The sequence below is a fragment of the Nicotiana attenuata genome, unplaced genomic scaffold (genome assembly GCF_001879085.1).
Source record: "Nicotiana attenuata strain UT unplaced genomic scaffold, NIATTr2, whole genome shotgun sequence".
Lineage (NCBI taxonomy): Eukaryota > Viridiplantae > Streptophyta > Magnoliopsida > Solanales > Solanaceae > Nicotiana > Nicotiana attenuata.
The window spans coordinates 67,021-91,806 of NW_017670975.1; positions in this window are offsets into that span (position 1 = coordinate 67,021).

Genomic DNA, 24,786 nt, shown 5'->3' on the forward strand with positions numbered 1-24,786 from the left:
CTCTAGGCCTGAATGAGCGGAATTCGGTGGCCTCTAGGCAGCTAAAAGAAAATCTAATCGAGTATCCCGCCGTAACTTGGTCGGACGTCCACAACCAATATCAGTCGAAGATCAGGGTCGAGGATGATCAATTAGGAGCCCCTTCGGGCTCAGTATACCCGAGCAGGCTCTTAGCGAAGGAATCGAAGCCAAATAGAGAAAGGTATCAGCCATACACCGAAGATAGGAGAAACGCCCCAAGATGCAACCCGCCTCGCAATGACCGACTGATCAACCGAGGGCAGAATCCTTGGGAACCCATTAACAGAGCCGGATTCGACGGAAACACAGGGCCAACAAGGGCACCGCGCCTATCAGAATACAACTTCACCGTTGATGTTTCAGACATTGTGTTCGCCATCGGAAAAATCAAGGATACCAGATGGCCCAGGCCTGTACAGTCGGATCCTTCCCAAAGGAATCATAACTTGGTATGCGAATTTCACAACACGCATGGCCACAGAACTGAGGATTGTCACCAGCTACGAGAGGAAGTAGCCATGTTACTCAGTAAGGGTCATCTCAGAGAATTCTTGAGTGACCGAGCCAAAATCAGTTCCGAGAAAGAGAGGCGGCCAAGAAGAACGAAGCGAACGAGCCATGACATGTTATCCACATGATATTAGGGGGCATCGACGCTCCCCAGGAACCCGTGATGAGAAGGACAAAAATATCCATCACCAGAGAAAAGCGAACCCGGGGATACGTACCCGAAGATGCCCTCACATTCAGCGAGGAGGACTCCGATACCCTGTCCCAACCTCATAACGATACACTGGTAATCTCTTTCCTCGTAAATACGTTTCAAATAAAACGTGTACTCGTCGATCCAGGTAGCTCGGCCAACATTATCAGGTCGAAGGTAATAGAGCAGCTCGGTCTGCTAGACCAAATTGTGCCCGCCACTCGAGTCCTCAACGGATTCAACATGGCAAGAGAAACAACAAAAGGAGATATCACTCTCCCGGTTAGCGTGGCCGGCACGACCCAAAATGTCAAATTCCATATCATCAAAGGAGACATGAGGTACAATGCCTTGTTTGGACGACTGTGGATACACTGTACGAGAGCAGTACCGTCCACCCTCCACCAGATGATGAAATTCCCAACAAAAGATGGGATCAAAACTGTCCACGGGAAGCAGCACACGGCAAGGGAAATGTTCGCGGTGCACGACGTGGCACCGCGCCAATATCTCCACTCTCGAGATAGCCTAAGGATAGCCAAACTACATCTTCGGCTAAGCCCGATTGAACACAGCGGAGGACCGTACCGAGTCCTCATTACAAACAACAGGGGCATACCAGACCTTGGAACGTCGCCAAGCGCATCCTACGATAAGGTATAAGCATCTCCCCTTTTATTTTATATTTTATACTAATCCTTTATACAGGCACTCGATCAAAGCAGTCAAAAGCGCTCACCCAGCCCGAAGACCCTAAGGTTTTAAAAGCATCCGTTGCACTCTTTTCCTTCGACCGAGCTTTTGTCCCGAAGAGGGTTTTGCCGACAAGGTTTTTAACGAGGCAACACCTATATGCTACCTAAGGGGAATCCAACAAGTCTTCAAGGCTTCTTTTGCTATCGATCACGAGCGTCGAAGGACATCCTTTTGGAAGATCATTCGCTCGGAAGAGCCAAGAAATGCCAAACAGGGTCCCAATGGGAAATGATGTACCGGACCAAACGGTCGAATGAACCGTGTCCGCATAGCCGAGCCCTCGATGGCGGAAGCACATGTACTAGTACCAAATAATCGAAGAATGCTTTTTGCCAACATGACTCATGCTCCAAAGAAAACCCAGCGTTTTCGCCAGAACGATTCCTCTATCAAAAAAAGCCCCGAATACTCGGAGACTGGCATTGATAATTCTATTCCCGCATGACCTCAGGGTCGAAACTACAAACTAGTAAGCCCTCAACGAGGCAGCACGGAAATCATGAAATATCTCCAAAAAGAAAGCGTCCCGAATACTCGGAGACTGGCGCCAAAGAACTCAGAATATGCACGACCTCAGGGTCAGAATGTCCAAAGTCGTAAGCCCTTAATGAGGTAATCCCGATCTCACAAGTAACGCCTCTCAAGCCGAAAAAAACTCGATGACTCGGAGACTGTTGCCAATCGCCATTCAGTAAAACACCCGAGGCCGTAAGACCTCGAGCGGGTAGACTCAGTCTTGTAAAGCTTACACAAAGCAACAACACAAACTGTAAGACCTCAAGCAAGGCATGAATCATACTTGTACCAAGTATCAACAAAAACTGTATAACCTCAAAAGGCATGAAAATTTTGTAAGACCTTACTACAGGCATAAAATCGACCCCGAAGTTTGGGCTATATATCGAATTTGTAAGACCCCTCAAAAGGCATACCCTCAATATAGACGCCCAAAATACTATACTCAGGACCAAAAATGGCTCCGGCCAAACATAAATGACTATGGTCATACGGCTGCACCAGCCAAACTAACGCGACTCGGGGACGCCCGACTGTCACTACAAAATCATGGGCCATTACTTCGAATCTACTTCGAAAAGAACCGGTTAAACAGGATACCCTCGACAGGCAAAAGAGCTTCGACCATGTCAGCTCCAAATCATAAGGCTTAGAGCTACTCAGCCTACGAGCCAAACCTTACAAGGTGCTCGAACATCGCTGCCAACGACTGGAAATCGAGGTTCTCCCGAACCGACGACAGGTCAGACAAAATCATTGCAGAAGTCCTTAACGAGAGGAAAATAAAGCGTACACATGCCTAAGGGCAGAGCGTAAGAGCTATTGTCGCCAGCTTACATAAAAGATCGCTTCGATCGAAGGCGTAAGAGCCATTGTCACCAGCCTAACGAGCCTCAGGGCCACACATATGCCTAAGGGCAAAGCGTAAGAGCCATTGTTGCCAGCCTAACGAGCCTCGGGGCTACACACATATGCCTAAGGGCAAAGCATAAGAGCCATTGTCGCCAACCTAACGAGCCTCAGGGCCACACATATGCCTAAGGGCAAAGCGTAAGAGCCATTGTCGCCAGCTTACATAAAAGATCGCTTCGATCGAAGGTGTAAGAGCCATTGTCGCCAGCCTAACGAGCCTCAAGGCCATACATATGCCTAAGGGCAAAGCATAAGAGCCATTGTCGCCAGCCTAACGAGCCTCGGGGCCACACACATATGCCTAAGGGCAAAGCGTAAGAGCCATTGTCGCCAGCCTAACGAGCCTCAGGGCAACACACATGCCTAAGGGCAGAGCGTAAGAGCCATTGTCGCCAACTTACATAAAAGATCACTTCGATCGAAGGCGTAAGAGCCATTATCGCCCGCCCAATACAAACATAAAAGCTTGAGGGTTATATGAGCTCGAGTCAAAACCCGACTCGGAGACTTTACCCAATACAGTTGAGCAAAAGCATAAGTGCTCAAATGCCTGCTTACATTAAAGGTCGCATCGACCGAGCGCGTAGGAGCCCACGGGCCTGCCTAAAGAGCCCCAGGGCCATATCACGAATCTGAGGATTCTCACTAACTCTGAAACCAGTCCACCTGGCCAAAAGCAAAACAGAAAGGGGTACAGAAGAACTAAAGCAGCAAAGGGTTTTTTCTTTTATATACATACGCGGAAAAATACATTCTCCGTCTACAAACATACTCTGAAAAGGTGCTACATACGGGATGGTGAGGTCTACGCCCACCCCCGAGATCTACGGCCTATCGGCCTCATCTTCACTCTCCTCGGTGTCGGACAGGAGTAACCGAGCATCGCGCTCGTCCTCCCTCGCTCGCGCCAACTCTTCCGAGAGAACAAAACCCCTGGCACTGATTTCCTCGAAGAAACTTTCTTCGAGACTTGCAACGAGCATATTCTTCGATCTTATCTCCACGATCGAGGACCCTCTTCAACTCGGCTTGGGCATCGGTAGCATCCTTCAAATGAATCGCCACCTACGCTCGCCGCAGGTCGAGTGGGTCGCCAGCTTCCGGACCCAACCAGGAAGATTATGAACTTTGCCCGGCGCCCATGAAATTGCTGCAGAAAAGAAGGAAACGCGATTACAAAACTAGCTTTCACCATGAACAAATCTGAGAAAGCACGGGACGCTCCACTCACGCGTATAGTTCCATTCTTCAGGGACTGGCATAAGCTCCACGGGGATAACGTCAGCCGTTCGGACCCGGACGAACCGACCAGTCCACTCCCGAGTCCACTCCCGATCTCCGTCTTCATCATCATCAACAACAAAAGGCGTGGACGAACGACACCGCAAGGTTAGCAGACCTCGGTGGTGAAAGGGCCGGTACAGCCTGACGAGATGGCTGAGCATGAATTCAAGCCCCGCCTTCTCCGCAAAAAACCTCATCATCAACACTATTCGCCAAAACGATAAGTGTACCTGTGCCAAGGTAACCCGATACTTTACAGAGAAGTCGAGCACGACCTTGTCGAGAGGTCCCAGTGTGAAGGGATACGTATATACGTTTAGGAATCCATCGGCATGGTCCGTGATATCCTCGCCCGGGGAAAGCACCTGTAACGCTGCCTCCTCTCCCCATCCGTAGTCTCTCCTTACCAACTCAAGGTGCTCCTCCCTTATCAAAGATGTAGTCTTCAAGATAAACTCCCACGGGTCCTGAGCACTGGGAGCGGAACTCTCCCCTCTCTGCCAGGCAAACCCCGAAGTAGCAGTCATGGCTATGGCAAGACTAGAGGAGCTAAATCGGGAACCTACACAAACACTCTGGTGCTAAGGTAACGAAGGACTCGACACCGAAATAGAAGGAAATATCTAAAAAAGTGAGATCTCCCAAAAGGCGGAAGCAACCCCATATATACGCGGAAACAGCAACGGTCTGCCTGCCCGAGATAGGACCCTGGAGGCCAATGACTTCGATGCCAGTCCCGATGTGGTACCCGACCTCGAAGACCTCCATCAAAAAGAATCTAGGCTTTAAGAAGCCAACAACACCATCTCCAGTCCCGAGGTGGTACCCGACCTCGAAGACCTCCATCGAAATGAAGTTAGGTTTTAAGAAGCCAATAGCATCATCTCCAGTCCCGAGGTGGTGCCCGACCTCGAGGACCTCCATCAACATGAAGCTAGGCTTAAAGAAGCCAATGGCGTCATCTCCAGTCCTGAGGTGGTACCCGACCTCGAGGACCCCCATCGGCCGGAAGTTAGGCTTGAGTAAGCCTCCAACACCATTACGGAGCTCGAGATAGTATCCGAACTCGAAACCCCCTCTCCCCCCCCCCCCCCAAGAAGAGGAACAAGCACCTCAAGCTCCGCCCATAAAGGCTCGACCTCGGGACACCGCCTAAATCTAGATAACCCCTCATCTGGAACCTATCTACAATGCCTTAAAAGGTTATCTACGCCAAACTCAAAGCAAGTCTGCAAATGCGCAAAGATAACCCTCACTCAGAGACCGCTCTCCAAAAATTCTAAGGATCAAGGTATTATTTTTAGGTGACTCGACAGTCCCGATGACTCAAGTCAATCGGACCAAAATCGGGTTTGGCCCGAGGAACGACGGTGGGCTCAGAAAGGAGCCATTTCTATCAACCAAAAACCGAAAGGAATACTCGCATTCGAGTTAGAAGTTGACAAATCATCAGCAGAAGCATACATTCAGGATCCCCGCAAATATTAAAGAATATGGTAAACATCTAAGGCAGAAGTCAAAAAAGTATCTTTATATTTATAAAAATTTGCTTACAACGGCCCTCGAAGGGTCCTTACATATGATTACAAAGGCTTACAAAGGGTCCCTACACAGAAGAAAAAAATCAAAAAGGGAATACATAGTAAAAGACCGAAAGCCTAGCCTATTCTTAAAGGTGCAGCTTCGGCGGCAGCATCTCTGGGTATCATCCCCTTGGGTACATGACCTCAAAGACTATATCTTCCAAAGCGCCATCCCCTCGAAGCCTTACCTCGACCCCCTAGAATGGCATCTTCAAAAGGGATGATGTAGAAAGGGAAAGCGATGGAGAAGAGCAAATTGATGAAGGAGAAGCCGGAAGGAGCGAAGAAGTGGCTGGGTGAAAAATCTGGCTGGTGCAAACTCCGCCAGCACCGCTATTACAGAGCCACTTCTTGGGATGTTTCCCCGGCACGGGATGCAACAGTTAGTAAATGAGAGCCACCACGCCCGAAGGAATCCAAAAGGGGTGTAATGCGCCGAGCCGGGGCAGGAGGGTGAGCAACGGAGTATAGTCCGAGCACCCTCATGAGCAGCGGTGTAGAGTCTGAACGTCCATCTAGACTGGAAGAAGTCGGTCGTCCCTGTATCCTCATCTTGGGACGACAGCAACAACAAGAACAACAAGAACAACAAGAACAACAACAACGGCAAAACATCGGAATAAAAGGAAATTCAAGGGGTAAACCTTGGCACGGCCGATATAAGCTCGGCCAGACGAGCGCAAAACCAGGGGCCTCAATCATGGCGAACGATGGTCAAGGATGGGAAGAAGGGAAGATATGGCAAATATAGGAAGGTACTTGGATGAAAGATTAATCCCAAGATACTCCCATTTATAAGAAAAGAGGGAGGGGAAGCGTAACCGACGACACCATTATCATCCTTGAAAAACGTAACAGCATGCGCGTTTAGTGCGTCCTGCGGAGCTGAGTCTACGGCGACATTATGACTTTGAAGGACGAGAAACCACAAAGCTTTGAATAACCCTGGAAAAGCGAAACGATGGAACATTTTCGGTTATCATAACGGCTTATGTCACATGCTGCATCATCAGTGTGACGTCATCACAGGGAGCCCGGAGAGCCGAGCATCAAATTCGTTTCCTATCTCTTCGCCCTAGGAAATGCGGAGACTATCTGTATACAGCACAATCGGAGGGTCCGATTTCCCGTCATCGAGGCATTTCAGAAGATCGCCTCGAAGCCTCGAGGCTGCAATGATGCGATCGAGTCTTCTTCTTCGCAGCTCGTCGACATCAGGTCTGAAGAAATATCGGCCGAGACTAGAATAAAAATGGAGAGTCCCCAAGACGCGGCTAAGTCTGACAAAGCCTAGCCAGGCTACCCTGAACCCTAATCGGGGTGTCACATTCAACCGTCCCATCTCCACACATTTACAACTAATGTATGCCTTACCATATAAGCTTCCCCCCTTCTATATAAAGGGGATTCTTACTATTTTGTGAAAAAGGGAGGTTGCTCCAACTACTCTACATGAAATATATGATAACTCTCTCTCTCTCTATTCTCTCTAATATACTCTCTCGATATTGTTGCTATATTTTATTATCTTCATACTTGTTCTTCATTTATTGCTTATCATTGGTCATAGAGAGCCTCCTTTAATATTATTGTATCTGTTAGCCCTTCCCCGACTGTCCCTAATAGCTCGAGCCCGAGCTCGGGAATTGACCTCGAGGCCCTAAATCGACTAGCTCGAGGCCCCAAGCGGCTATTTATTGGTTCGATTATAACTTTATTTCAGCTCGCATCTCACCCTTAAACTTCACACACATAGCATCAACTGCTCTACAACTAGCATAAAAATAGATCACGTATTTTTAGAGTCCCATCAACACATTTAATTGTTATTACTATTTTCACGGTAAACAGTTTTGCTGCTATGCATTTGCAGTACCCCCATGTGAAGTCCATAAAAAATCGGGTTGCTTTTGACCCATTGCATTGAAGTTAAAATTACCCACATCATTCACTTCCTCCATTGAAGCTTGACACTCATGAGTAGGGTGTCCTATTCCACATATGTCACATGCTGCATGAAACTCATTATGTATCGAGGCTAAGGTCAGCTTCCTTATTTCTTTGGCCATGACATCAAGCTGTACATGCACAGATGTATTAGTATTAACATGGGGAACACCAGTTGATCTTCTTCTTTCATCAATCTCAGAGGGACACTGATTTGCATCTTCAGATAACTCATCTAGAATAGTGACTATCTCCTCTGGAGTCTTTTTCATCAACGGACCTCCACCTGCATTGCTTAATGTTCTGCTTGAGGCCGGTGTCAATCCATCCCAAAAGTCCTGGAGTTGCATACAGAGTTCAATTCCGCTATGTTGGCACTTTCGCACTATTTCCTTAAACCTCTCCCAAGCTTCAAACACAGTTTCAGTCTCATTATGGCCGAAGTTATGAATTTCTCTTCTAAACTTGCCCTTCTTAGTTGATGAGAAATATTTGTCACAAAATTTTCTGGCCATCTCATCCCATGTTCTAATCGATCCATTAGGCAAGCTTCGAAGCCAGTGCTTTGTATCATCTTTGAGTGTGAAAGGGAATTCCATTAAGTATACTGCATCTTGTGACACACCATTGAATTGAAAGGTGTTAATAATCTCCTCGAAATCCATCAGATGTGTATTCGGATCTTCGTTCATCTTCCCTCTGAAGACACAACAGTTCTGAACGGTTTGAAGCAACCCTTGCTTTAACTCGAAATTATTTGCTGCAATTGGAGGTGGTCTCACACTTGGTAATCCTTGGTTGTAGACCAGTCTAGCATAATTGCCAAGTGATCTCCAAGGCATGGGAGCCATATTTCCAAACTGATCTGCAGCTAAGGGTTGATTTTGAGCAATTCTCCGAGCCCTCTCCTCTGCATAGATAATCTATGCATCTCTGATAACTTCTTCCTTAGCATCCCGTACAGCTTTTTCTCATTGTTGGGCTGACTCTCTTGTAGCCAAATCTACATTATCATCATCTCCAGCCATTGTTTCTTTGGTTGAAGATTGCCCAACCTTCTCTATAGTCTCGGTGATATTTCTTTCCTTCCTCATCTATCGCAGCTGTTTTTCTATCTCAGGTTCGTATGGTAGCACTACAAACTATTTCAAGCACTATTGATTGCCAATCCCCGAAAACCGCGACAAAATTTGACGAGCTCAAAAGACACACTTAAGTTATGCTCGCTAGTCGAATATAGTATAATATAATATCGTATCCACAGGGATTGAAGTTAAACAGTATTCTCGCAGTTTCTAGCTTGATAGCTATCCAAGAGAATCAACAGTTGAGAATTATGTGATTAATAATAAAATCAACTAAGAATAAATTATGTGATTAATAATAAAATTAACTAAGAATCTAAAGTTATTGACTAATGACACTTGAAACAAAGAATAGGCAGAGAAGGTTATCAATAGGAGAAAATATGGTTTTCAATAGGAGCAAAATAATTTTTTGGGATCTAACTCTAGATAATTCACTTCTAATGTTCAAGTGAGTCTCTCTAATTCACTCAACTATTAGTTTAAACGTTTGATAGAAACTCCTCTCTCGATTAAGTCTCAACCGCGCGAGATGAACCAAGTTGAGCTCTGTGAAGATATACATGAATGCGTAGTTGATTGATCTTTACGACAACCTCTCCCGATTATCCTCCTAACTAAGTTTAATCAACAATTCAACTAGCCTCTTCCGATTACTAAGAAGAATTAATGACTTCAACCAACAAAATATAATGCAAAAATATCACAAGTTATGCCTCTCTCGGTTACATGAACAAGTGATATAGATGCAACGGTTAAAACATCCAAAATGATTCAATACATAAAACTAGAGTTATAATCCACAAATAAATATCAATACACGAAATCCATCAAACCCTAAAGGAAACTATTCCATAGATATGAAGTTATTCATCACAAATACAATTAAAGTAATAAAAAACATAAATTCAATCCAAAATCGGGTCTTGAGTGAGGAAGGAATGATGAAATCCTCGTGCTTTTGCTCCTCAAGCTCCTCCTTAGCTTCCTTAGGTGAATTATGTGTCAAAAGTCTAGAAAATAACATCTTTCCATGTATTTATACCAGGGTTGGGCCCAGGCGAAACCACTTTCTCCTAGCCGAAATAGGACACTGGCTCTAGGAAAAATACACAAGCGCGCCGCATGGGGCGACGCGCCATGCGGGGCTTTAGTGGGAATTACAGATAAGTAAACAATTCACAGGCAGCCCAAAAAGACACTGTTCCCTCACACTATGCGTCGCACTAGTGCAAATTTCTCAGAGTACGACTCAAATCTTGTGTTTTGACGTCCAGACTTGGTCCTCGACCACCAAACACAATTGCACCTTAATCTCGTGGGCTTTAACTCAGACTTCAAAGCTCTAAATCACTTGAATTCATTCCACAACATCTACATAGCTCGAAATCACTCCAACAATGCAGAAAAAAATAAGTGCAAAACACTACCAATTAAAGCTCAACATAAGTAAAGTGCAGTGAATTAGAGTGCAATAAGTGATTAAAATACGTAATTATAGCTTACCATCAATCCTTTCAGAGCAACAGTCACTCAGTCCTTCCATTCACTCCAACCTCACCATCACTCATTTCTCCCAGTCACTCATTCCTCTTACTCGCTCAGCACTCAGCACTCGGCACTCGGCACTAGCACTCACTAGGTACCTGCGCTCACTGGGGGTGTGTACAGACTCCGGAGGTGCTCCTTCATCCCAAGCGCTATATCAAGACAATCATGGCATAAATCAATGAAACATGTTGCGGCGTGCAGCCCAATCCCATAAAATATCCTCACAATCAAGCCCTCGGCCTTACTTAGTCATCAACCTCTCCAGTCTCTCGGGCTCTCAGAAATCATGAAAATCAGCCCAAACAACAATGATATGATATATCAAAAAGGAATAATAGACACTCAGATATGATATGCGAGTAAAACTGAGATTGAGTACAAACAACAATTTAGCAGATAATTTAACATGTAACATGGCCTCTGTGGGTCCCTAAAGTACCAACACATAGCCTAAATATGATTTCTAACATGATTTACAGTCAAATTTCTATAACACATGGAGAGCACATGGCTAACAACAGATTATTTAACTTCACAGTTCCATGGAATCGACCAAGTCACAATTCCTACAGTGCACGCCCACACACCCGTCACCTAGCATGTGCGTCACCTCCAAACCAATCATATGACATATAATATGGGGTTTCATACCCTCAAAACCAGATTTAGAACTATTACTTACCTCAAGCCGAGTAAATCTCTACTCCAATACACCTTTGCCTTGTGAAACAACCTCCAAATGCCCCGAATCTAGCCATAAACAATTCGATACAATCAACACGAGCTAAAAGAATCAATTCCATAAGAAAATACTAAGCTTTAATTCAAAAGTCAAAAAGTCAACTCAAAAGTCGGCCCCTGGGCCCACGTCTCGGAATCGTGTAAAAGTCACAAAACCTGAACACCCATTCAACCACGAGTCCACCCATGCCAAAATTACTCAAGTCCAATGCCAAAATCTCGATCAAAACCTCAAAATTCAGCCTAAGAACTTGTCTTCACTTTTCCCATTTTCCCACCCCAAATCATAAATTTAATGATAAAATCAAAGGTATAATCATGAAAATTAACCAAAACTAGGTAAGAATCACTTACCCCAAACACCCACGTGAAAATCTCTCCAAAATTTGCCTCCCACTAAGCTCCCAAATCAATTTTTGTTTTATGAACGTAAACCCTCGTTTTGAACATTTAAATCTTCCCAGTTAAGCCTTCATCGCGAACGCGACCATCCTCCTGCATTTGCGTAGCACAAACCAGTCTGCCCCTCAAACTTGCCTTATGCGAACACGGAGACCTCCACGAAAATGCGTACCTTGGCCTTCTCCAACTTACGCGACCGGGTTCTCCCCCACGCGACTGCAAAGAACAAAGTATGCATTCCACTGTTGCTTCACTTCCCCAATGAGAACGCGGACCTTACCACGCGTCTGCGTTGCCCAGATTCACTATCTTTCGCAATCGCGTGCGTCAACTGCATATCGCATAGAACAAATTCCCCAGCTGCCCCTAATAGAACTACGCAATCGCAGACCCTCTCATGTGATAGTGTAAAAGGAAACCAGTAACAAAAAACCAACAGTCTTCAGCTATAATACCAAGTCCAAAATTGATCCGTTGACATTCCGAAACTCACCCGAGGCCCCTGGGACCTCAACCAAACATACCATCAAGTCCCAAAACATCATACGAACTTAGTCAATCCCTAAAATCACATCAACCAACATTAAAAACACGAATCGCACCCTAATTCAAGCCTACTGAAACTTAGGAATTCTAACTTCTACAAATGATGCTGAAACCTATCAAATCACGTCCGATTGACCCCAAATTTTGCACACAAGTTACAAATGACACCATAGACCTACTCGAACTTCCGAAACTCCAATCCGACCCCGATATCAAAAAGTCCATTCCCAGTCAAACTTTTTGAAAATCTAACTTTCGCCATTTCAAGTCTAATTCAACTACGGACCTCCAATTCACAATCCGGACACGCTCCTAAGTCCAAAATCACCCAACTGAGCTAACAAAACCATCAAAACTCCATTCCAGAGTCATTTTCACATAAGTCAATATCCGGTCAACCTTTTCAACTTAAGCTTTCAACCTTGAGACTAAGCGTCTCAATTTATTCCACAATCCCTCCGGTCCCGAACCGACTAAGGCAAGTTACATAACATATATAAAGTATAAAATGAGCAGTATATGGGGGGAACGATGCTACAACTCTCGAAACAACTGGCCGGGTCGTTACCAAAATATCCATGAATAATTTGTAAAGTCTAGTACCTTTAGCATTCACATCAATAGTAATTTCTGAAAATACCGTAGCAAGAAGAACAAAATATGTTTGAAATAAAAGAAAATTTGGAGATTTTGGATTACCTAAGAGATCAAGGGGTAATTTTTAAAAGTTTGTTAATGGTAGGGGTAAATTTGGGCGGATAGGATAACGATCGGGTAAATTTGGTCGGATAGTATACCGGAGGTTAAATATAGACAATATATACGAAAATAGAGTGGTATATTTGGCCTTTTTCCCTAATATATTCTACTTGAGTTCTTCTTTTTACAAAATTTATATATTTTTAAGTTAAAACATTTGATATTCCAAATTACGGTGAATAGCTTGTACATATTGTTATACACACAAACAAGAATAATCATGTATTATTATACATTGAGTATCACTACCTGAATGCAAAAGATTCAAACCGTTTTCTGCCATCTGCCGGGATTTCTATCATTTTCAGTGAAATCAAGTTAGGGTGATAAATGGGTTGTTTGGGCTGGTCACGATGGGTTGATTCATTAAATGAGTCATTACCCAATCCTGTCCAAAGTTCACTTGGATCAAGATGGGCTGGGTCAAGATGGGCTAAACAATGGGTTGTAACCCGACCCGTCCAAATTGACCCAAATCTTTGCAATATTCTCAACTTCAGATAATCATATATAATATTATCTTTAGAGGCGGAGCCAGGATTTAAAGTTTATGGGTTTCGAAATTGTCATCGAACTCATTCTTGTTTAGTTACTGGGTTCGCAATCAAAAACTTATACATATTTAGTGAATTTTTTAAATACAAATACAAGATCTAAGCAAAAGCTACTGGGTACGCCCGAACCCATACCGACTTCTCTAGCTCCGCTTCTAATTATCTTATATTTTGGAATAAATGTCAATTCATGCCAAATGATTTCTTTCCTGAATTTGAATTTAAAATTTTATTTGATAGTGCTTCATCTTATAATACTAACAATGATTAGAATAATTAAAAAGTGTAAAATTTGAATTTTTCACCTACCCCAACCCCCACCCTACCCCTGAACTCCCACCCCCACGCTAAATAGAAATATTATTTAAAGTATTTTCTTTTAATGTTGTACAAAAAGTATTTTCTTTCATTTTAATAAAATAAGTACTTTCTTTGCATGATGTAGAAAAAAGATTTTCTTTATCACAAAATGATTACTTTCTTTTCACGTTGTGGAAAAAGTATTTTCTTTTGTTTCAACAAAAAGAGTACTTTCTTTTCATAATATAGAAAAGTATTATCTTTTTCAAAAAATAAGTACTTTCTTTTCCTGTCATTGAAAAAGTATTTTCTTTAATTAAAAAAAAGAATAAAAAATGAAAGATTAGGGTAGAAGGTTCGTAGGTAGTCGAATATAACGACCTGGCCGGTCATTTTGAGAGTTATAGCCCCTTTCCCTCATTTTCTGCTTCTTTTGTGTTCTTCAGTTGTATTTTGACTTACCGGGTTAGTTGGTATGGGTTCGAAGAGATTTTGGAGTGAATGAGACACTTAGTCTCTTAGGAAAAGGTTTAAGTTGTAAAAGTTGACTAGATGTTTACTTATGTGTAAACGATCTCGGATTTAAATTTTGATGGTTCCGCTAGCTCCGTTAGGCGATTTTGAACTTGGGATCGCGTTCGGAATGTGATTTGGAGGCCCGTGGTAGAATTAGGCTTGAATTGGCGAAAGTTGGAATTTTGGCAAATTTGGCCTGTAGTGGAAATTTTGATATCGGGGTCGGAATGGAATTTCGGAAGTTGGAATAGGTTCATGGTGTCATTTTTGACTTGTGTGCAAAATTTGAGGTCACTCGGACGTGGTTTAGCAGGTTTCGGCATCGTTTTTGGAATTCGGAAATATAAGAGTGCTTAGGCTTGAATCCGACTGTAGCTTGGTGTTTAGATGTTGTTTTGGGTAATTCGAATGTTTGACTAAGTTTGTATGATGTTATATGATATGTTGGTATGTTCGGTTGAGGTCTCGAGGGCTTCAGGTTGATTTCGGATGATTAACGAAACAAGTTTGGAAATTGGAGGAGCTGCTGAAGTTGGAACACAACTGTCATAACCGCACCTGCGGAGAGGGAGCCACAGCTACGAGCCCGCATCAGCGGAGAAGGAGACGCAGAAGCGGCCAAGGTTAAGGTGGGAAGAGGGCGCATGTGCGATGGCATTCCCGCACCTGCGGAGGCCGCAGAAGCAAACCCAAGGGCGCAGGTACGAGACGGGACCGCAGAAGCGTGATGAATTCTTCACCTGCGTAAGCGCAGATGCGGTCTTCAGGCCGCAGGAGCGAGGTCAGGATTTTAAGTGGGTTCCGCACCTGCGATGGATTTTCTGCAGGTTTGGTGTCACAGAAGTGACATTTGGACTGCAGGTGCGGTATCGCTGGGCAGAACGTATAAATAGAAGACTTCGCAAATGTTTGCTCATTTCCACCATTTTCAAGTCGGACCTTGGAGCTTTTGGGGGTGATTTTTGAAGGGGATTCAAAGGTTTTCACTGAGTTAAGTTGCTTGAGCTCTATTATCATTAGCTATGGTGTTTTCCCATTGATTTCCCACCTAATTAGTAGGATTTTTGAAGTGAAATAAGGGGTTAGGGCTTGGGATTTTGGAGAGAGTAATTTGGGGATTTGAGGGACCAAATGATGTAGGATTTTGATGAAATTGGTATGGGTAGACTCGTGACTGAATGGGCTTTCTAGTTTTGTAATTTTTGTCGGATTTCGAGATGTGGACCCGGGGGCAGGGTTTGAATGAATTTCGGGGTTTGGCCTATAATTTGGTATTTTTCTTGTGGAATTGGTTCCTTTAGCCTATATTGATTGTATTGTATTGCTTCTGGCTAGATTCGGGGCGTTCGGAGGCCGAGTCGAGAGGCAAGGGCGTTGCAGAGTAGGATTTTTGCTCGGTTGAGGTAAGTAACGCTTTCAAACTTGGTTCTGAGGGTTTGAAACTCCCAACTACGTGTTATGTGGTTAGTATTGAGGTGACACACATGCCATGTGATGGGCGTGCGGGCGTGCACCGTGAGAATCGTGACCTGGTTCATTCCATGGCACCGTTTAATGGATCTTTCTTATTGATATCCGAGTTTCCATCATGTGATGAAGTAATTGAGCTGTAAACGTGCTAGATACCATGTTAGGGCTTGATGCCGATACTGTTAGGGCCCCTAGTGGTCGTTTCTACTGTCATTTCACTGATTTCACTGTTATTTTGTACTTAGTAGTATCCATGCATTTCTTATCATATCTCAGTCTCGGTTGTTATTATTGGCATAGCATATCATTTTTTCCGGGCTAGTTTCCATGACATTGTGAACCCGTGGGTGAGACTGGAGAGTGATGACTGAGTGAGGCCGAGAGCCTGGTTATGAGTGAGAGTTATGGGGTCGGGCTGCACGCCGTAGTAGTTATATTGATTATGATAGCGCTTGGGCCTTAGGAGCCCCTCCGGAGTCTGCACTCCCCTAGTGGGCGCGAATGATATTATTGAGGGATGGATTTCCCTGGACATGGATTTGTCCGAAGTATTGATATTTGGAGATGGTTTTCTCTACAGGGTTGGATTACCCTTTTTCCTCGGTACTAGGTGACTTATAGTCAGTGATGAGTATGTTCTGGGATGGATTTTCGTAGGCCGGATGGCCATATACGGTACCGAGTGGTTGAGTATTTATATATACCTGGAGATGGATTTCTCCACAGGGTTGGATTGCCCATTTTCCTCGGTACTGACCGACTTACAGTCAGTGTTATATATGTTCCAGGATGGATTTCGTTGGGCCGGATGGCCGTAGCCAGTACCGAGTGGTTGAGCACATGAGAGTGGGAGTACATTGTGCATTTCATACAGTCGGTGCATTGGCATGTAGAGGCAGTTGAGTTTTATATCTTAAACTGTTCAGACCTGTATTTACCTTATTCCATTTCCTACGTTTCTATACGTTGTTTCTATTATATTTGTTGAGGTTGAGTTCGTCACTACCTTTCAGCCATAGTTTGGACTCGTTACTTACTTAGTTGGTGTACTCACGTTACTCCCTGCACCTTGTGTGCAGATCCAGGCACTTTTTGTCCCAGTGGCAGTCGCTGATCGAGGCTTTAGGCTTTAGGAGACTATTGAGGTATCTGCATAGCATTTGCAGGCCTTGTCTCTCCATCTCTATCTCTAGATGTATTTTAGTTTGTTTTCCTTAAACATTGTAATAGACTATATTTTCCTTTAGACGCTCATGCACTCAGTGACACCCTAGTTTTGGGCTGAATTGTATCTTATCCTGGAATTTCCTATGTTCAAACAGTTTCTTAAAATGTTAAAAACTTCCATTAATGTTTTCAAACTTATTGTTGTTGTGTTGGTTTGTTGAGTTGAGGCTGGCCTAGTTCCACGATAGGCACCATCACAACGGGTTGAGTTCTGGGTCGTGACAGGTTGGTATCAGAGCCTAGGTTACATAGGTCTCACGAGTCATGAGTGGGTTTAGTAGAGTCTTGCGGATCGGTACGGAGACATCTGCACTTATCTTCGAGAGGCAGTAGAACCCTTAGAAAACTTCTTATTATTGAATCCTTATCGTGCGAATCTGTTGATACTGGTAACTAAACTTCTGTTATTCTATCTCTCACAGATGGTGAGGACATGGGCTACCGGTCAGGACGGACAACCACCAGTTGGGGCCGCGAGAGGTCGAGGTCACGGTAGAGGCCGTGGTGGGGGCAGGGGTGTAGCCCACACAGCAGCTAGGGCAGCACCTGCAAATCCACCAGTTGCCCCAGTACAGGATCAGGTCCCAGTTATGGATGCACTAACGGGACCAGCTCAAGCACCAGCTGTGCCCTTCGTGATTCTAGGTCTTCAGGAGACCCTAGCTCAGATTCTGACCGTGTGCACCGGTCTTGCTCAGGCGGTCTCTGTTTCTACTATAGCAGCCACTTCCCAGGCCGAGGGAGGCACTCAGACTCCCGTCGCCCGCACACCCGAGCAGGTTGTTCAGGGACTTCAGACACCGGGGGCACCACCAGCCCAGCCGGTTGCAGCTGCTTAGGATTATGTGGTTCCTGCCATGCCTGATGATAAGCACCGTAGATTAGAGAGGTTTGGTAGACTTCAGCTTCCGAATTTCAGTGGTGTAGGGGGCGAGGTTGCCTAGGGTTTCTTGGATAAGTGTTAGAGGATTCTCCGTGCATCAGGTATTTTGGAGACCAGTGGGGTCTCATTCACTACTTTTCAGTTCTCTGGATCTGCCTTCACTTGGTGGCAGGCTTATGAGAGGCGTAGGCCGGTTAGTGCAGCGCCCCTTACATGGCAACAGTTCGCCATTCTCTTCCTGGAGAATAGCATGTCGTACTCCCGCAGAGAGGAGCTGCGCAGGCAGTTCGAGCAGTTGTGTCAGGATGATATGAGTGTGACGCATAATGAGATGAGATTCTCTTAGTTGGCCCGTTCATGCTATCTAGCTGCTTCTCACAGATATGGAGAGGATCAGGAGGTTCATTGATGGCCTCACTTATCAGCTGGGGATTCTTCTGACGAGAGAGGGGGTGTCTGGTTCTTCTTTTGAGAAGGTTGTTCACATTGCTCGTGATATAGAGTCGGTTCATCTCCAGGAGCGAGTAGAGAGAGAGAGCGGCCAAGAGGCCTCGTGGATCCGGTAGTTTTGGTGGTGTTGCTTCGGGAGGTCAATTTCACCACGGCAGGGGTCGTCCCTTCAGGCATGCTCAGACGGCTCGTCCAGTTCACCGTGGCGCATCATCTGGCCATGGTTCTCACAGTTCTCAGTAGGTCCACACATTTCTTAGTGCCCTTCCAGCTTAGGGTTCATCTCATGCACCATCAGCTCAAGGTTCATCTATGCCTGGTCTTTCTAGTGGGTATCCCGGTGCTCAGGGATCCCTTCAGTCCCTATTGCCAGTGGCCGGTAGAGGTTGCTTTGAGTGTGGATATTTGGGTCATATCAAGAGTTTCTATCCCCGCCTTATGGGAGGTTCATCTCAATAGAGGAGTTAGCCTTCGGCTTTAACACCGGTTACTTCACCACCCGCCCAGCCAACCCAGTGAGAGCACTGCCATCACTATTGATTTTCATAAAGTTGTCCTGGGGTTCCCTCCACACTACCATGGTAGTAGAGATGGTTTGGTGCAGATTCTCGGTCATTGAGTAGAGATCAATACAATTAGATGGCCAGTTGAAATGAGGATAGGAGAACCTTTACAAGAGGTGGATGTCAGAGTCAATGGAGTACAGGACTCTGATCCTAGATGAAGGTCTACCACCATATTTGGCATTACATCTGTTCTTCTATAGATTCCACCAGATGATGGTAAGGGTAGTGTCTAGTAGCAATTGCCGCACTACATTCTTGCCCTTATGTAACCACCATTTCATTAGGACAAACTTCAGGGTTAGGTCATGAATTTGCAGGCTTGTGATGCCAGCATATTTGTTCCAAATGGTTCTTGCAAAATGACTAGTGCTGAAAATATGGTTGACTGATTCTGCTTGGGGGTTCATATAGAATACACATTTGCTGACTGTAGGGTTGCCAAAGGTAACAACCCTATCATCTGTTGGTAGTTTATTTCTGATAGCTCTCCAAAGACAGAATGACCACTTGAAAGGAAGCTTTTTATGCCAGGCCTTCTTGTTAGATACATGTGCTGCTTCTTTCTTCTTATTGTTTCCCATGCTCAGGCACATGTGAATTTTCCTGAAACATTAGGGGTCCAAATGGCTTCATCAGGGATCTGTGGATTATGGTAAATAGGGACTTGCAGAATGTGGGCTAGCATGTGGGGTGGAGCTATTTCATTGGGTTTCTGAACATCCCATTGCCCAGTGTCCCAGAATTGTGGGACTTTGACCTTGCCAGGCCTGCCTCCTTCATTTCTGTGAGCAGCTAAAGGTCCAGTACCTATCCAGTTATCCTACCAGAAGCTAACCTCTCATGAGTGTAGCCTCCATATGATGTGTTTTTCCACTTCCTTCTTGTTGGACATGAGACATTTCTAAACCTTTGATTGGCTAGTATCCCACTTTTTAGAGATTGGGTGGGATCTTTGACAATACTTGGCCATAAGAAAGTTGCTCCACAATGAAGGTTTGCACCTAAAGTTCCACCATTGTTTGTATTCCATGGACTTGCAGACATCTTGAATAGATCTTACCCCAATGCCACCTTCATTAGTTGGATATGATAGCTTACCCCAGGATGCCCAATGATATTTGTGTTTGTCCTTCTCCATACCCCAAAAGAAATTAGCAGCCAACTTCTCAATCTGTTTTATTACTGTCTTATGAGGGGAGACAGCATAAAGCAAGTGAACAGGCATTGATTGCAGAACATACTTTACCAAAGTGACTTTTCCACCATAGGATAGGAGTCTTCCTTGCCAACCTCTGATTCAGCTGACCACTTTTGATATGCGACCATTGAAGTGGATGATTCTTTTCCTACCTATGTGTAAGGCCCCGTGAAAAATTTCTACTCAAAAGCCGAGAGCTTGTAGTGCCAAGTTAGGAATACGTGTTAGAAATTTGAAAAATGAAAAGGAAGTACCCACATTTGTTTGTATAGCCATGTAATAGCTTTTATGCATTTGGTTTCTATGAACTCTCTATCCTTGGTTTGATCTATGTAAAACTGTTCTGTTTCGTTTTGGTTATATGATTGCCTATGCGGCCATTGTTAGTATTGTACAGGTTATGTTATGTCTATGGAATATATATATATGCTGTTAGGATATATTTATGGGGCTCTCTAACAGGTGGATAGGCCTAGATACAAAGGAAACTCTAGCGAGATTTTTGGAAATTTAGAGACTTAGCCAAATTTAGGGCTGTTGATATGTTCCATGATTGTGAAAAGCGGAGGTTGCATAAAGATTGCTAACGAGTGAACCTTGAATATCATTCAAGGACGAATGATAGTGGGGGAGGATGTAAGGCCTCGTGAAAAATTTCTACTCGAAACCCGAGAGCTCGTAGTGCCAAGCTAGGAATACGTGTTAGAAATTTGTAAGCTCGCCGCGGTTCGGACCCTTTGGACTGATCTATGCATTAAAAGTTAAGGAATAATGTTTTCCAGAAAAGTGCATTTATTCGGTCTGTTATGCGGTCGCATAATAGCTATGCGGACCGCATAGTCGCCGCAGAGGCAGACAGTTTGATGGCAATTTTGAGGTCAACTATGCGGCCAACTATGCGATTGCATAACCAATATGCGGGCCACATAGTCATCACATAATCCCCTTGGAATTTTGTGAGGGGCAATTCTGCGGTGCTTTATGCGATCGCAGAACAGGTATGCGGTTCGCATTCCTATCGCATACTCGGGCAGTTTGTTCAGGTTTTTGAAGCCATTTTTGCGGTCCCTTTCGCGGGCCGCATGTATGCGATCGCAGATTTTGTCGGGGCTCCTATTTTGTAACTCTTAAACCCGACCCCATCCCATTAAAAATACCCAATTAGACCCATTTTCTGTTGTTTTACTGCATATAGAGTGAGAGAGGAAGTTCTAGAGAGAGAGGGAGTGATCTAAGTCCCCACTCAATTCTTGCCCCAAATCCTTGAAGATTGTCAAGTGAAATTACTAGGTCTTCACCCTAAGAGGTAAGAACTTGTGCCCTACTCTATAATTTTGAAATTTCTATTAAAATAAGTGATTAGCAAGTGGGTTCATGGGTATAAGGGTTGATAATCTTGCGTGCATGAGTAACAGTAGAGTATGGAGAGCTTGCGAGTTAAAAAGATAGCAATTGGGGTGTAAGATGATAAAAATCTCTCACAAAAGGGACCTAAAATCACAATGCACAGTTAGCGCTTGATAATATGCTCAAATGAGCTAGAATCTTAATCATGTCTCTAATTCTTGGTTCAGTTTGTAATTCCTATAAAATAGATTGAAGTGCTAAGAGTCCCGGAATTTTGTAAGAATTTTAGGAAAGATCTATTGAGGTATGTACGACTAAAACCCCCTCTTTTTAGAAATTGAGCTCCGTTGGTGTTTGTGTAAATGCGGTAAGATTTAAAGTTGGATTGATGTATTGATTATTATTTCACATGAATTGGTGTTGTGACTTTATATACGAGAAAAGTGTTCCTCAATGTGATCAATGTGATATTCTTGATAACTTAAAAATGTGCGAAGAATATGAACCATGTATTGAAATGCTTAGACCTTAAATTAAGATTAAAACTGCGTTTGTTGTGCCATCTATGTGAAATCTCATCTATGCTTACAATTTAAATTACTCTTGTGTGCACTTATTATCCTAAATTACAAAGCGAAGATTAAAATTGGAAATGATGTGAAATGTGGCCTAGTGCCAAAAATGATGTGATAGTTGTGGCCCCAAGTGCCTATGAAATGATATATGTGAAACAAAGATTGAAACGAGATGATTAATGAGAAAGGAACAACGCCTTGGTAAGGCGGCCTAGCCGATCGGGCCAAGATCGGACGCCATGCCGCACACATGGTGGTATTGTGCTGATATTGAACTCCAGAAAAGGGAAATGATTGTGATTGAGGTATATGTCTCACATGAGGCAACGTAGCCGATCGGGTCAAGATCAGACTCCGCTCAAGATAGCGGTGGTATTGCGAACAATGATGAACAGTATGAAATGCCTCAAGCTAAAAGCGATGGAAAACTTTGTGAAAGTTGTATGATTCTTTTATTTGATGATGTGGTGACTGTTTTAAGCTTTCGAGTTATACTTGTGATTTCCTTATTCTTGTATGATAGTTCTTTATAACTAGATGGTGTTTAGTTATACATACTAGTACTATTCCATGGTACTAACGTCCCTTTTGCCGGGGGCGCTACATTTTTATATGAATGTAGGTGGCTCTATAGCGGACAGTGCCGATCGCGTGTAGCGGAGTGTCCTCCTCTCGAAGTCTTAGTGAGCCCCTTTCTCCTTCAAGGGGTTATGGTGTACATCTTTTGTTGTAGACTTCCACTTTTAAGGTATAGCCGGGGCCCTGTTGCCGGCGTTGTCACAATTGTCTTTTGTATCCATAGAGGCTTCGTAGACGTTTGTGTGGGTTATGTATGGGTGTTGGATGGGTTAATGAACTGCGTTGTAACTCTATACTCTGGTTCTTCTAAACTATAACTGTATGAAATCTTTGAAACTTGGCCATGATTTAAGATTTGTGATATAAAAATGAACTAACAATGTTGAATGTACGACCTTTACTGTTGTCTAAATGAACGAAAGCATGGTTCCCTTAAATCATATTGAGTTGGGTAGAAAGTGTTAAAGAGGCTTGCTCAGTTGGGTTCGCTCGATTGAGCGCCGGTCGCGCCTCCCGAGGTCGGGGCGTGACAAACTTGGTATCAGAGCCTAAGGTTTTAAAGTGTCCTAGGATGTCTCGCAGCCGTGTCTGGTAGAGTCCTTCTTGTCGGTGTGTAGTCGACCACATCTATAAGTTGGAGGATACTTGGGCATTTAGGAATAACACCCTTCTTTGATATTCTGGATCGTGCAGCAATTGTGAAACTATTCCTCCTCTAACTAGTGCATTCCTTCAATTTTCAGTACATGGCACCTAAGAAGAAAGCCAAAATTGGCCAAGGAGCTAGTGCCACCCAGGAGTGGCCTATGATTCACTACTTGATACTGCGGGTGAGGATAATCGCCCTGCTATCACCCTGCCTGATTCTTCTATTCCGGAGCAGACTACCTCAGTTCCTATACCTACGGGGGGTACCACTATCCCTCCCATTGATACTCCTGTTCTGCCTCCAGCCCCAGCTTCCGGTTCTGGTATTTCTGATGGGGATCTTAAGGGAGCTATTCAGATGCTGACTCATCTAGTGGCCTCTCAGGCCCAGAGGTCAGGTGCTGCACCCAGTTCATCTAGCCAGCAAGGGGATTCCACTAGTTCCAGGGTGAACAGATTTCTTCAGTTAGACCCTCTAGTGTTTCCGGTGCAAATCCGGAAGAGGACCCCCAGGATTTTATTGATGAGATACACAAGACCCTCAGAGTTATGCGTGCAACTGATACAGAGGGAGTAGAGTTAGCTCCCTACCATCTGAAAGGGGTGGCCTATTCGTGGTTTGAGTTGTGGGAAGATTCCCGTGAGGAGGGGAGCCCTCCGGCGAGGTGGAGCGAGTTTGCCGAGACAAGGGCAGCCCGTGCAGCAGAGTTTGAGAATTTGAAGCAAGGTAGCAGAAGTGTGTGGGAGTACCATATGGAGTTTTCCCACCTGTCCAAATATGCCATTCACATGTTGCCCACAATGGAGGCTAGGGTGCGCCGGTTTGTTTAGGGCCTTAATCCTTTGACTTAATGAGGCTTCTACAGCTGCCTTGAATTTTGACATGAATTATGGGAAGATGGTAGCATTTGCTCAGACCACAGAGAACCGCAAACTGAAGAACAGAATGGAGAGAGAGGGTAACAGAAAGACCCGGTCTACGGGCAACATGGGTGAGTCACTAGGTGGGGGAAGATCAGCTTTCCGGGGAGGATCATCAGGGCCGTCCCAGTCTGTTGCATAGTCTTTAGCCAGTGCACCACCATCAGGGCCCAGCCAGCAGCAACAGTGGAGTCGTTTCAGGCCCAGTCAGGACAATAGGGGATCCCACCAGCGGGGTCGGTCAGGAGAGAGATCCCAGCAGCAGCAGAGGTCCTCGTGCCCCAGGTGCGGGAAGATACACTCAGGGATTTGCTACTTGGAGTTACCCGTATGCTATGGATGTGGGATGGGGGGTCATATTCAGAGGCATTGTCGTGTATCCCGCCAGGGAGCGGGCAGGGGCACAGCACAGCCAGCCAGCCCAGCAGCTGCTACATCTTCAGCCCCCTCTCCAGCTCGAGGTACCCCAGCACCCGCGGAGCATGGTGCAGCTAGGGGTGGTGCGCAGAATTTGGGAGGACCCGGCCGGTTCTGTGCTATGTGTGGTCGTCAGACTGCAGAGGCTTCTCCAGATGTTGTTACAGGTATTCTGACTGTCCAATCTCATGATGTGTATGTACTTATTGACCCTGGTTCCACCTTGTCCTATGTTACCCCTTTTGTTGCTATGGAATTTGGGATAGAACCAGAACAACTTCATGAACCATTCTCGGTATCTACTCCGGTGGGTGAGCCTATTATGGCTG